The sequence below is a fragment of the Corvus kubaryi genome, unplaced genomic scaffold (genome assembly GCF_017639235.1).
Source record: "Corvus kubaryi isolate FWS band 111438036 unplaced genomic scaffold, C.kubaryi_AGA036_p1.0 66, whole genome shotgun sequence".
NCBI classification, from domain to species: Eukaryota; Metazoa; Chordata; class Aves; order Passeriformes; family Corvidae; genus Corvus; species Corvus kubaryi.
In genome coordinates, this window is record NW_024582054.1 from 21,918,899 (window position 1) to 21,930,332 (window position 11,434).

The following is an 11,434-nucleotide window of genomic DNA, read 5'->3' on the forward strand; positions in this document are numbered from 1 at the left end:
CATAGGAGAAGACATTTTTCAATCAGTAGGGCTCGTAACACTTGCCATGGAAGCTGTTCCATTACAAACAGCTCTGTTTCCTCTGCTGAAGGTGTAGTGGAAACATCTCATTTTTATTTAGCTGATCAGACAACCATTTCTTTGCAAAGTGGAGTGTGGCATAAAACATGCAAAATGAGGTCTTTAAGAAGTTATACATTTTCTTGGGTAGTTTTTAATTTTAGATCTCTGAGTCTTATTACTGTCCAGTCAGAGCTTGCTAGCACTTCGGGAGTGCCAGCTTCCTCAGTGTTTGAAGTGACAACTACATGAGCTGTGACATTTTAAAAGCATGATGTCTGCTAGGCATGTCTCAAAAGTTGTATGTGTTTGTTAAGTCCATAAATCTTCAAGCCCACTTGTCGCATTAGAGTTTTAAATTCAAATTTCAACTTTTGCTTCTTTTTGCCAAAAAAAATGTATATGCCAGTGTTTAATATTTCACTGCAAATTTATTAAAACTGGAAGAACTCATGTAGTGTAACACTCCCAGACAGAGGGGGTGTCTATACTGCAGCCTAGAGGTGTGACTGTGATTTGAGCAGACAGCAGAAGTAGCTTTTGTCTGGCTTGCTGGGTACTGATAACAGTCCAGCCATGGCAGCAGAAGGCTGAGTAACCCAGGGAGATCTGTGCACCTTCCCATCATTTCCAAGTGCTCTGAGGCTGCTAGTTTCAGGCTGGGTTGGAGAGTTTTCATGAGCTGCAATCCCCTTTGGGTTTCTACACATGGACAGACAAAAGGAAAAGGAGACTATATTAGAAAAAGATATGTTTCAAAGTACATGAAAAGATAATTTTTATAATAGCCAATGGCTATTATGGCTATCAGATGAACAAGTTTGGAGTTAGGAAAAAAGGTCAAAACCCAAGAATTCTTACCTGCTTTTCCTTACACCAAGGGTATTCGAGGATATGGATGAGTTCCTCTTGCAGATTAAAAAATGGCTGGAATAAAAGGTAAAAAATCCATGTGCATGTGAACAAAGGAAAGGTCTCCTAAGGGCTGTGAGAACAAAAACAAATGCAACCTCCTGGCCAAGAAGTTCCCCAGCCACAGACATGGAAAATATGTACAGAAAATATCACAGTATAACACCTGGTTCTCTCCCTAAGCCCCCGCAAGCCACTATCAGAGAGACAGGGCTGTGGCCAAGATGCATTTCTGGTCTGACTCAAAATGGCCATAGTTTCATTCTTATGAAAAATTTAGAATAACTGCTTTTCCTTTGTGCAGTGGAGAGAAAATACCCACAAGGAGTTGTCTCAAGGAGTTGTTCCTGGAGTTGTGCTCCTTAAGCAGGCTCAAAAACTGCTTAGGAAATAGAACTGGGACTCATTGTGGTTTGTCCTCTGAAAGTATCAGCTCTGGGTTTCACAGTGGTCTAAAGAGCAAACGTGAACTTGGGGTCATGAGAACACAACCACAGTGCTCACTGTCCCACTGTGCAAATGCACAGTGTCCCTATTCACAGTGTTGTGAATCCCTGATGCTGTTTTGGCTACCCAGTCTCTAGGAGGATGCATCAGAATTCAAAAGGGAAAGGCAAAAAAATATTGGAGAAAAGTGCATGGAGGGCAGGGAAAGACAAGGAAATTTGGAACTTTCATACATGGAAGCACTCAGCGGAAATGGGACTTTGAAAAGAAATTACTTAACTTTATTGGGGTGGCAAAGATGAGCAGATACAATAGAAGTGTGTAAAGTCACAAATGCTACAGAGAAAGTAGATAGCAAAAACTCAGATTTCTTGCAAAGTCAAGGAGAAAAGGAAGTCAAACCTATTGCCTATTTGCAGGATGCAAAACAACAATTTGCAAGCTTTCCACCTTTACTCAGCCCTGGTGAGGTGCATCTGGAGTGCTGCGTCCAATTCTGGGCTCCTCAGTACAAGAGGGACATGGAGCTCCTGGAACAGGTCCAGCAGAGACCACAAAGATGATGAAGGGACAGGAGCATCTCTCAGAGGAAAGGCTGAGAGACTTGGGCCTGCTCAGCCTTGAGACAGCTGAGAGAGGACCTTATCAGTGTATATAAATATCTGAAGGGGCCCTGTTGAGAGGATGGATCCAGGCTCTGCTCAGTGGTGCTGAGAAATGGGACAAGGAGCAATGGGCAGAAACTGATGCACATGAAAGCTGCAAGGGCAGGAAGAAGAAGGTACAGGAGATGGTAACTTGTGGGAATGACTGCTCCCTCTTGCCCATCCTATGGGACTGGGCCAAGCAAGCTCAGAACAACCAAGAGGAGGCACCTTCTCACCCAGAAGGTGAGACAACATGGGATGATACTGCCTACAGCATGTAGTGAAGGCCAAAATATTAAAAAGATTCAAGAAGCAATAAAAATTTAAGTGTCTATTAAGCCCTGTGGTGAAGCTCCACAGGGAATCCACAAGTGAAGCTCCACAAGGAATCCACAAGATATGAAGTGGCACAATTAAATGGTTTACCATGAAGGATGATTCTTCACTTTCTCCATTGATTACATTCTTTCTTCAGACACCTGCAGACCACTGCAAAGGTCCATCCTGGGCAGGTCAGCCTTCCAGTCTGATCTGTTCTGACAGTTCTGTGTAGTTCACAGTAAACAGACTGTCCTCCTCCATATATATGTTTTCATTTTTAATGAACAACTTTCCAGTGAGATGAAGTGACAATGAACCAGTCAAATAATGGCAGTCTACAAGAGTGACAGGTCTGGGATACAATAAGATATGGTTTTTCACATTGTTTGAACAAGCAGTTATTTTCCAGAGCACAATAAGAACCAGGGTGAGTGCTGCTCTAGTAGCTCTAGAGTACATCTGCAATACTGTATTTTAATAGGAAAGGTGCTTGACAGAGTGGATCAGACCAGTGTTCTACTGTCTTCATCATTAGTTATTCCCAGAGGGTTCACAGGAATGTGAGAGACATCCCACAATAGACCACTAGAAAATAATTTATTCATAAGAAAACCATCTCCTTAACTCACTTTGGTTATTGATGTCCGCCCTACTTTGAGGGCTGAAACCTTTTCCACTTTGGACCTCTTATTATTCATATAAATTCCTAACCCTGCAGAGCGGTTGGCCTCAGTAATACTTCCTGGCAGAAAGTTCCACAGGTTAATTATGTGTTAATTATTTCCCATGTTCCCTTTAAAATACCTGCATCCAAGTCAAAGAAAATGCTCACCTCCCTTTGGTTTCAGTAGACTCAGGGGCTCTCAGGCCTTGGCAGTTGGGGGTGGCACTGACAAGGTGGTAAGGAATCCAGCTATACGTGCAGTTTACATTAAATGGAGCGTACGCCAGCCGCCCTCATTTTTGATAGAGATCTGAGCGCTGCAGAGATTTAAGCTTCCCCACAGTGATCCATCACGGCTCTAGACGCAAACAGAGCTGCATTCTGGGGTGTGCAGCTCCCCGTGGAGCATTTTTCCACACCAACAAAGAAGTCATTGTGTGTGTGTGTTTGTGTGTGCATGTGTGTGTAGCGGATGGGGAGCAGGGAGCCAGCCACAGCACACAGATTGATACCTGCAGAAGTATTAAGTAAATTGTTTCTGTCCCATCCTCAAGCTAAATCATTAAATGCTTGCTTGTGTCTGACATGAGGACCCTGAGCTGGTACATTGATTCATACCTTCGTGCAGGTCCAGTTTCACACCACACCTGTTGTGACCCACTGTCAACCTGAGAGAAATGGCCCAGCTCTCCCTCGCCTGTCCACTGTCAATCATTTCCAATGAGTTCCTTGTGCTGGACCACAGGGCTCTGTACAGACACATCAGCTCAGCTGAGTAACCTGAGCACCAGGTCAGCAGCTGGTCCTGGTGACACTACCATGGCTGGTGTGATGGGAGACACAGGCTGGGAGCACATGGACAGAGGTCTCACAGAAGCCCACAACCAAGGACAGGGGAGATTGGTGTCGGCTCATGCTTCCCTTGCCTCCAGCAGCCCTGCCTTCTCCCTCTTGTTGATACTGGTGCTTCTGAAACTATGCAGTAGGTCAGATGAGGAACCTGATCCAGCTTAAAGCTAACATGACCTTAAAACAGAAAAATACCTAAAGACAGGCCATGATGAGAATTGTTCCCTTGCCCAGTGTGCAGGCTGCAAACACTGCTGCTGGGACAGCAGGGACATGAACACAGTGCTGGGAGGGCATGGAAGTAAGGTTGGATGTCAATCTACACAGTGATTAAATTACAGGGATTGAAAAATGATAATGTTTTTCCCCTTTTAGTCCTTACATTTGGGAAACTCTAAACATGCTACCAACACAGCCAGCAGCCTTGGGTTCGCACAGCATGCTGTGCACAGATGCTGGCCCGTCAGTGAGGCTGAGTGCTCCCAGCACAGACTGCTCTGATCCCATGTGCCCTCCTCAGCACAGGGGCAGGATGTGAGCGGGAACATGAGATCCAGCAGGAGTCCAGATAAGGGCAGCCTTGCAAAGAAAATGAAAACAAGCAGCACAAGAGAGTCCAGGGACATGAAATCAGAAGAGAATGAGGCGAGTGAGAAGCATATTTGCTTTCCAGGGTACTCAAGCTTTATCACAAGAGCTCTGAAACATCATACGTTCACTTGTTCTCTCCCTCTGGGGACAGTAGCTGCTCGGACATGGTGGGAGGTGACATCTGATAGACTGGAACCTCTTACCCAGGTCTGAGAGACCATACCAACACAATGGCCCTGCTAGACAGGATAGGCATTTTTTTGCAGACCAGAACACCAAAGCTGTTATAGCTGTGCTTAATGTCACCAGAGTTTCAGTCTTATCTTAATGGATAGGAAGGCCCTATTTTTACAATCAGTCAAGAGTCTAAGATCAGCTCAAATAACATTTTCCTCCAGCACCCAGGTTACATTGCTCTGACTCTGAGGAAAGGGAATAAACACGGAGACCAAAATTTCAAAATAGAAACACATGAACAGGGATATTGTAGGATATAATTTTCACAGGTCATAGAGTGCTTGATGGATGTGCCTGAATGTGCGCTAGCATCAGAACTGCTGGCTCCTGATCCAGTAGCCATTTCCTTCCGTATTTCCAGACGCAGAATATTTTTTTCCATAGTCTTAATGATCCATTAACAATGGCAGCAAAGGGACAAGGACCGTTGGCTCTGCACCTACTGGAGCTTTCCTAGGGAAAGACACAATGACACATTTACACATTCCAGCCTTAAAGACAAAATCTGAAAACCAGGCCTTCCTTCCTTTCCTCTGTAAATGTTGGGCTTTCCCAGCAAGTCAAAAATTACGGCATCTAAATACTTGGGAGAGAACAGTCATCAAAAACAGTATAAGCACTTCTGCTACACCTTGGCATTAGCAGTGACTGCAGTTTTCTTTAGAAGCTTCTGAGTGACGGGAAAGTGGATATAAAAAAGAAGAAATAGTTAGAAATTGTACAATATTCAAGCAGACTGTAATAATGTTAAATACCATTTTAAAGCCCCTAAACTACTTTAAAAACAACAAAAAAGGGACTGATTTACAACCTGCTTCACAGCTGAAGGGTGGAGTCCAGTAGGAATATTTGCCTTTGGATATGCTAGTAAAATAACAAACCTATATTAATCCAGTCTTGAACATAACTGCCAACATTTTGAGTGTATCCATCTGTTAACAGTATAGCAAAACAGTCAAAACAGACTTTATTTTAAAAAGGAATAAAAAGATGAAGGCACCGCTAAGACAGAAGTCAGTTATTCATTATAATACTTTTTGCAGCAGCGCTTCACTTCAGAAGCTGGAGAGCTAGTGGTTTTCTTTGCTTTGTCATGAGATGTTTGACATGCAGGTCACAGATGAATAAGTCACGTACACACCCACTTACGGTGTGTATGTATATGTATGTGTATATACATATATATGTACTCAAGATTGAATTAGTAAACTTTTTTACTTGGGAAAGAAGTATGAGGTATAGGCACAAGTTCCAATGCACAGAAAAAAATCATATTTTGATTGTGGTTCATGGGCACCCTGGTAGAATGAGGTCACTAATCATGTACCCTCTTGTTGACCAGCTTATCCCAATATCAACAGCTAATGGGCATGAAGCAAGCGAGCAATTACCTTTGAAGCCATTGAACTGGAGTGTTAGAATTGAAATATTACATGGTGGGGCACAGTCATGACTGGCAAGCAAAAGGGGGAAGAGTTACCTAATACCAGCAGCTCCCCCATTACACTGCCCTGGAGGAAGAGGTGAACTGCCAGAGGAAGGTGACTGTGAGAGACAGAACAGCTCAGTGACGTCTCTGCAAAGCTCAGCTGATCAGCTCATGGTGCTAACAGGCTTGCTCATAATTGCTAACAGATTGATGATTACTCACACCACACAGACTATTACAGGGAATGAGCTGAGATGTCTCTTATGGAAACCATTACAGAGAAAACCATTGGGCCCTATCTTCTCTGCATAAATGAACAGAGCTTGACTGAGTCAGCAGAGGTTCCCCTTTTAACATGAACAAAGAATGTGGCCCCCCTGCTTCAAGCCCTCAAACCATGCCAAAACTGTCACCTTTAAGGTCTGAGTGATCAAGGTTTGCTCTTTGTCTCCCAAACAATTCTTTGACCAAGTCCCTCAACATAGGTAAAGCAAAGTAAATTGAAATATTCCAACCCATACTTGAACAGAAATTAAATAACAAAAAAGACAGACTTACAGCATGAGAACAGGTTGTGCTTGACTCTTGGTACCAAACTCTTCCTCAGTGAGAAGTTTGACTTTTGTATATTTGGTAGGTAGTTGCAGACAACATGGTGGAGACATAGGCCTGCCCCAGCACCAGTACCTGGCAGGTGACACAAGACACGTGACAGGAGGGAAACACCTTTCTGTGGGATCTTGAAGAACCACACCGCTTATTGCCCTCACCACTGCCAGTAGTTTGTGACTAAATAATAGCACCCAAAGATGTCAATAATAGCTTTTCACTGTGGAGGTTACTCCAAACATGAGTGAAGAAACCCTGCCTTCACCATGTTAACTTCAAACATAAAAAGCAGAAGTCTAAGAGCAAAAGCACAGGCAGCTCTAAAATAAAACAATTGTTTATAACAAACAGCTGACCTACACACCTGTCCCAAAAAGTACTTGTTGGGCATCCCTCACTGTCCATGGCAGAATAGGACCATTTTGGGTTGAAGACAAGTGCTACCACCATGTTTTTTTTTTTTGCTTCATTGTTCAGAAAAGCAGACCTCCACCTCAGCACCATTCTCCAGCTAGTTTTCTTCTGGTAGGTACACGTTAAATTCAGGATGACACTGACACACCAGCCATCTTGGTCAGTCAGCTCCAAAATGACAGCTCTCATTTTAATGACGAAAGTTTATAATTATGTGATAATTAACTGTGTCTTGGGCTTCTGGGTACTATCCTCATGGAAAGCAAAAGAAAATGCTGGTGAGCTCCTGAGTACACTGAAGCCAATGGGTCTGATGGATCAGTGGACTGAAGCTAACAGTATGAAGTTCAAGGCCAATTGCTGCATTTGGTCACAACAACCCCAAATAACACTACAGGCTGGGGGCAGAGTGGCTGGAAAGGTGCCCAGCGAAAAGGACCTGGGGCTGCTGGCCAAAAGTGGTTGAACATGAGCCAGTGTGTGCCCAGGTGGCCAGAAAGGCCAAGGGCATCCTGGCCTGGATCAGGAATAGTGTGGCCAGCAGGACCAGGGCAGGGATTGTACTCCTGTACTCAGCACTGGTGAGGCCACACCTTGAGCTCTGTGTTCAGTTCTGGGGCTGATGCCTGAAGAGGCCACCTAAAAACAGAGACTAGACAGGAGTAAGGGAGTAAGGTAGGTATTTATTTGAAGGGCCTTCAAAGGTACCCCCTGGGAAGCCAGAGGCTACTGCCAAGATAGACCCCAAGATGGACGACAGGTCACGAGTTCTTCCCACTTTTATAGGTTTGGTTCATTTGCATATCAGAGTTAATTCTCCAATTAAAGCTTCAGTTTAATGATGTAATTCCCCTCAGCTTGCCCCCCTCTCAAAGGCTTTTGGTTTATACTTTTTGGGCCTAGGATGGTCTGGATGTCCTTGAAGAGCAGGCCCGGAGTGACTTTGTTATGTCTACCTAGCACGAGAGAGCAGAAATTAACAGGCTACAAGAAGCTTCAGAGTTACACACTAGGCAGTACAGAATTTGAAAAAATATAGAAGTTAAAACCTAAGGCATCAGGGCCTTCATGACAAGAAAGACATTGAGGGGCTGGAGGGTGTCCAGAGAAGGGCAATGGAGCTGGGGAAGGCTCTGGAGCACAAGCCCTGTGAGGAGCAGCTGAGGGAGCTGGGGGTGTTTAGTCTGAAGGATCTTATCACTTCCTACTACATGAAAAGAGCTTCTCGCCAGGTGGGGATTGGTGTCTTCTCCCAGGCAATAAGTGATAGGACAAGAGTACATGGTCTCAAGCTGTGCCATGGGAGGTTTAGATATCAGGAAGAACTTGTTCTCTGAAGGAGTTGTTTATTATGCTGCCCAGGGAAGTGGTGGAATCACCATCCCTGGAGGTGTTCAAGAAATGACTGGACATGGCACTTAGTGCTGTGGTCTAGTTGACAAGGAAGTGATCAGTCCAAGATTGAACTTGATGATCTTGGAGGTCTTTTCCAACCTAAATCGTTTTGAGATTCTGCGATTCTGCAACTTTCACCACCAGTATCAAAGGATGAGGATATCAACCCATATTCTATATCAGTCTATAAACTGAGTTTGAGTCTTGGCTGCGCAAATTACTTAACAAACCATTTAACAACTTATTGCTTTTGGGAGACTTGCTTATTTTCCTATGCCTTTGTTTTCTCCTCTGACAGAACATTAAGAGCTTTATAAACCATAATTAGCAGATTTGGAAAGCACTTACAGGTCTTGAGATAACAGCATGCTACAGGTGCACAGTGTATTTATTCTTAAATAAGGACACTTCAGGCCAGTGGTCCTCAACCTAGAAGCTGCAAAGCCATAACTTACAGAGTTGGGTTGCAAGTTCATTGGAAGTAAAACCAGCTCACAAGTAGAAACTGTGACATGAACCTAGAAGTGGTACTGGGAGTGAGGTCACGAACCTGGTGGTGAAACCAGAAGAAATGTCTGTCAGTTTTGCTAGCTCCAGAAGAGCTTAAAATAGCAGGCTTTGTGCTGATAAATATGTTTCCACTCAAGGCTACAATGCAAAGTCCCACAGACGTGCTTTTCTGTTGAGCTCTCCCTCAAGAACAACAACAGAAAGTTCTGCCTATGCCAGTGATCTACTCAATTAGATTTTACTTCAATACGTGTTAAGAGATTGGAACAAGATTTTAAACAAACTTTTACCCCCAAAAAGAGCCTTAACAGACTCAAACCTATATTTCCCATGTGTATACATCATCTGAATAATAATAATAAAAAGTCTCTGGGACATACTGTGAATATCAGTTTGGCTACCAGCTTTACTGCATGGAAAACTTCCCAGCAGGTGGTTGTAATCCTTCTAGAAAGGAACAGGGCTGGATCAGCAGCGCCTTGGGGTGTTAGGTGCCCGTCTCTTATTGGATTTACACTGTGATAATCTAAGCACAAACCATTGCTTCTTGGGTTACTTCATTAAAAAGCTGACATTTTGGTTCATGAAGCCATGTCTAATCTAAGCACTTGGCTTGCATTTGGTTTATCAAAGGTAAACAACTGTTGTCTTCAGCTTTTACAAAGCTTACTGGTTTTTCCTGGGCATTGGACTCTCTCTTTGTCCTAAAAGTATATTTCATTTCTCAGAAACATTATGTCCTGGAAAACATTTTTCATACAGAAATAATAAATAAATAAAGAAATCTCCCTCCAACAGGTTTTCATTTGTCACATATAATTTATGCCCATGTAAGATTCGTTCCTTAAAATAAATACTGAAACCTCAGAGAAAGCCCTTGTTCAGGTCTGCAAGGAGAAGAAGTGCCGTGTAAATGGGAGTGGTGGTTCAGCGCAGCCTGAGCCCCACTGGTACCCTCAGAGAGCAGAGCAGCAGACCGGAGTTTTTACTGGCCTCTGTTGTGTCTGTTGAACTGTTGCTCCGTCTTTAGTGAAATCTCAAGCAACAGAAATCCTCTATTAAAACCACCTGCACAGCTTTCTCAGCCGAGCTCCGTGCTGTCAAATGGCTTAGCTTCTTAAGCCAATACAAGTCATTAAGAAGAAGGTGAATTAGAGATTTAGACGTTGCCGATAGTAACTATCTCTGATCAATTGATATCTTCCTCTGATAAAGCGGCGCTCCCCGGCCGACCCCCTTCTCTGCCTCATCTGTGCAGACCCCGACCACTGGATCTAATTATGGGTGAGGAACACCAGGCCCTCGTCAGCGCTGAAAGGCCATCAGTAGGCCTATCCATTAATAACTCTCCTGTGCGCTGTACATTGTAATTGTCAGACTGCAATTTACAGTAATCCTCCAATGCAAAAACTTAAATAGCTGCAGCTGATTTGAAATTCATACAACCAGTTGAAAGAGAGAAAAACAAGATGCACGGGTTAAAAGGCCAAATTGTGCAAGTGTGTGCGCTGAGTGACAGACATTTTAGTACTAGCCTGGGACCATATTTTAAAAGGTCACTGAAAACTTTTGGCTTGGGCCCTCTGACAAACAATGAACTTTCCATATATTTATTTGCCATCTCTTTGTTTTTACAGCAAGCAGAATAAATGAGTTAAATGACGTTGTGTGGGTCTGCACATTGTCAGCACAGGTTATAAGTCATTATTAAACTCCATCAAATCAGACCAAACCTGGTCTAGGCAATGAGACTAAAAGTTATTTGCATTCCTTCTGTCATAAAAAATCATATCCCCTTACCCAAGACTTTCGTTTCTTTATTAAATGCAGCCACAAGAGTATTTCAGGTCTGGCAATGTGAGCTCAGGAAAACCTATTCTGTATAACTCAGTGTAACAGCTTAGAACCGATTCCACTAAAATGTCCCAGTTGAGTGCATCTGGGCACTCAATCAAGACACACATATTACTTTTAAATAAGATTAGCCTTTATATTTTGCTGCTTAAGTTAAAACTTTTCATGTCATTCTCTCATTTTATGTAAACTCCAACATAATTCTGTTTTAGAGAATACTTCAAACAAATTAAAATCCTCAACTTGAATGTGTCTAGCAAAACTCGCCTAATGGCATAGCAAGCTGTTTGGTGACACTAAAACACTTTTAAATAAGATGAATTTTCCCTGCGTTGCCCTGGCTTTGTAATTACTGCTGCTGAACAGCAGACGCCTTTGGTTACAATGGCAAAAGCAGCGGCTTGTGCTCTGAAACTTATTTGACAAATAACTTACAAGTGACCTGCAACATCTGTTTAAAAAATCGTCCTTTCGTATCTGCCTCAAGTCGAGTTC

The 11,434-nt window shown here is 43.2% G+C and overlaps 1 long non-coding RNA gene across 1 annotated transcript; it reads right to left on the reverse strand.

Annotated features, from left to right (window-relative positions):
* Positions 1-471: 471 nt before the first annotated feature.
* Positions 472-6,701, reverse strand: LOC121674098. Its single transcript, XR_006019445.1, has 2 exons — positions 922-6,701; positions 472-762 (listed from the first exon to the last, which is right to left on the reverse strand). It is a non-coding gene; the product is annotated as an uncharacterized LOC121674098 (long non-coding RNA).
* Positions 6,702-11,434: the final 4,733 nt, after the last annotated feature.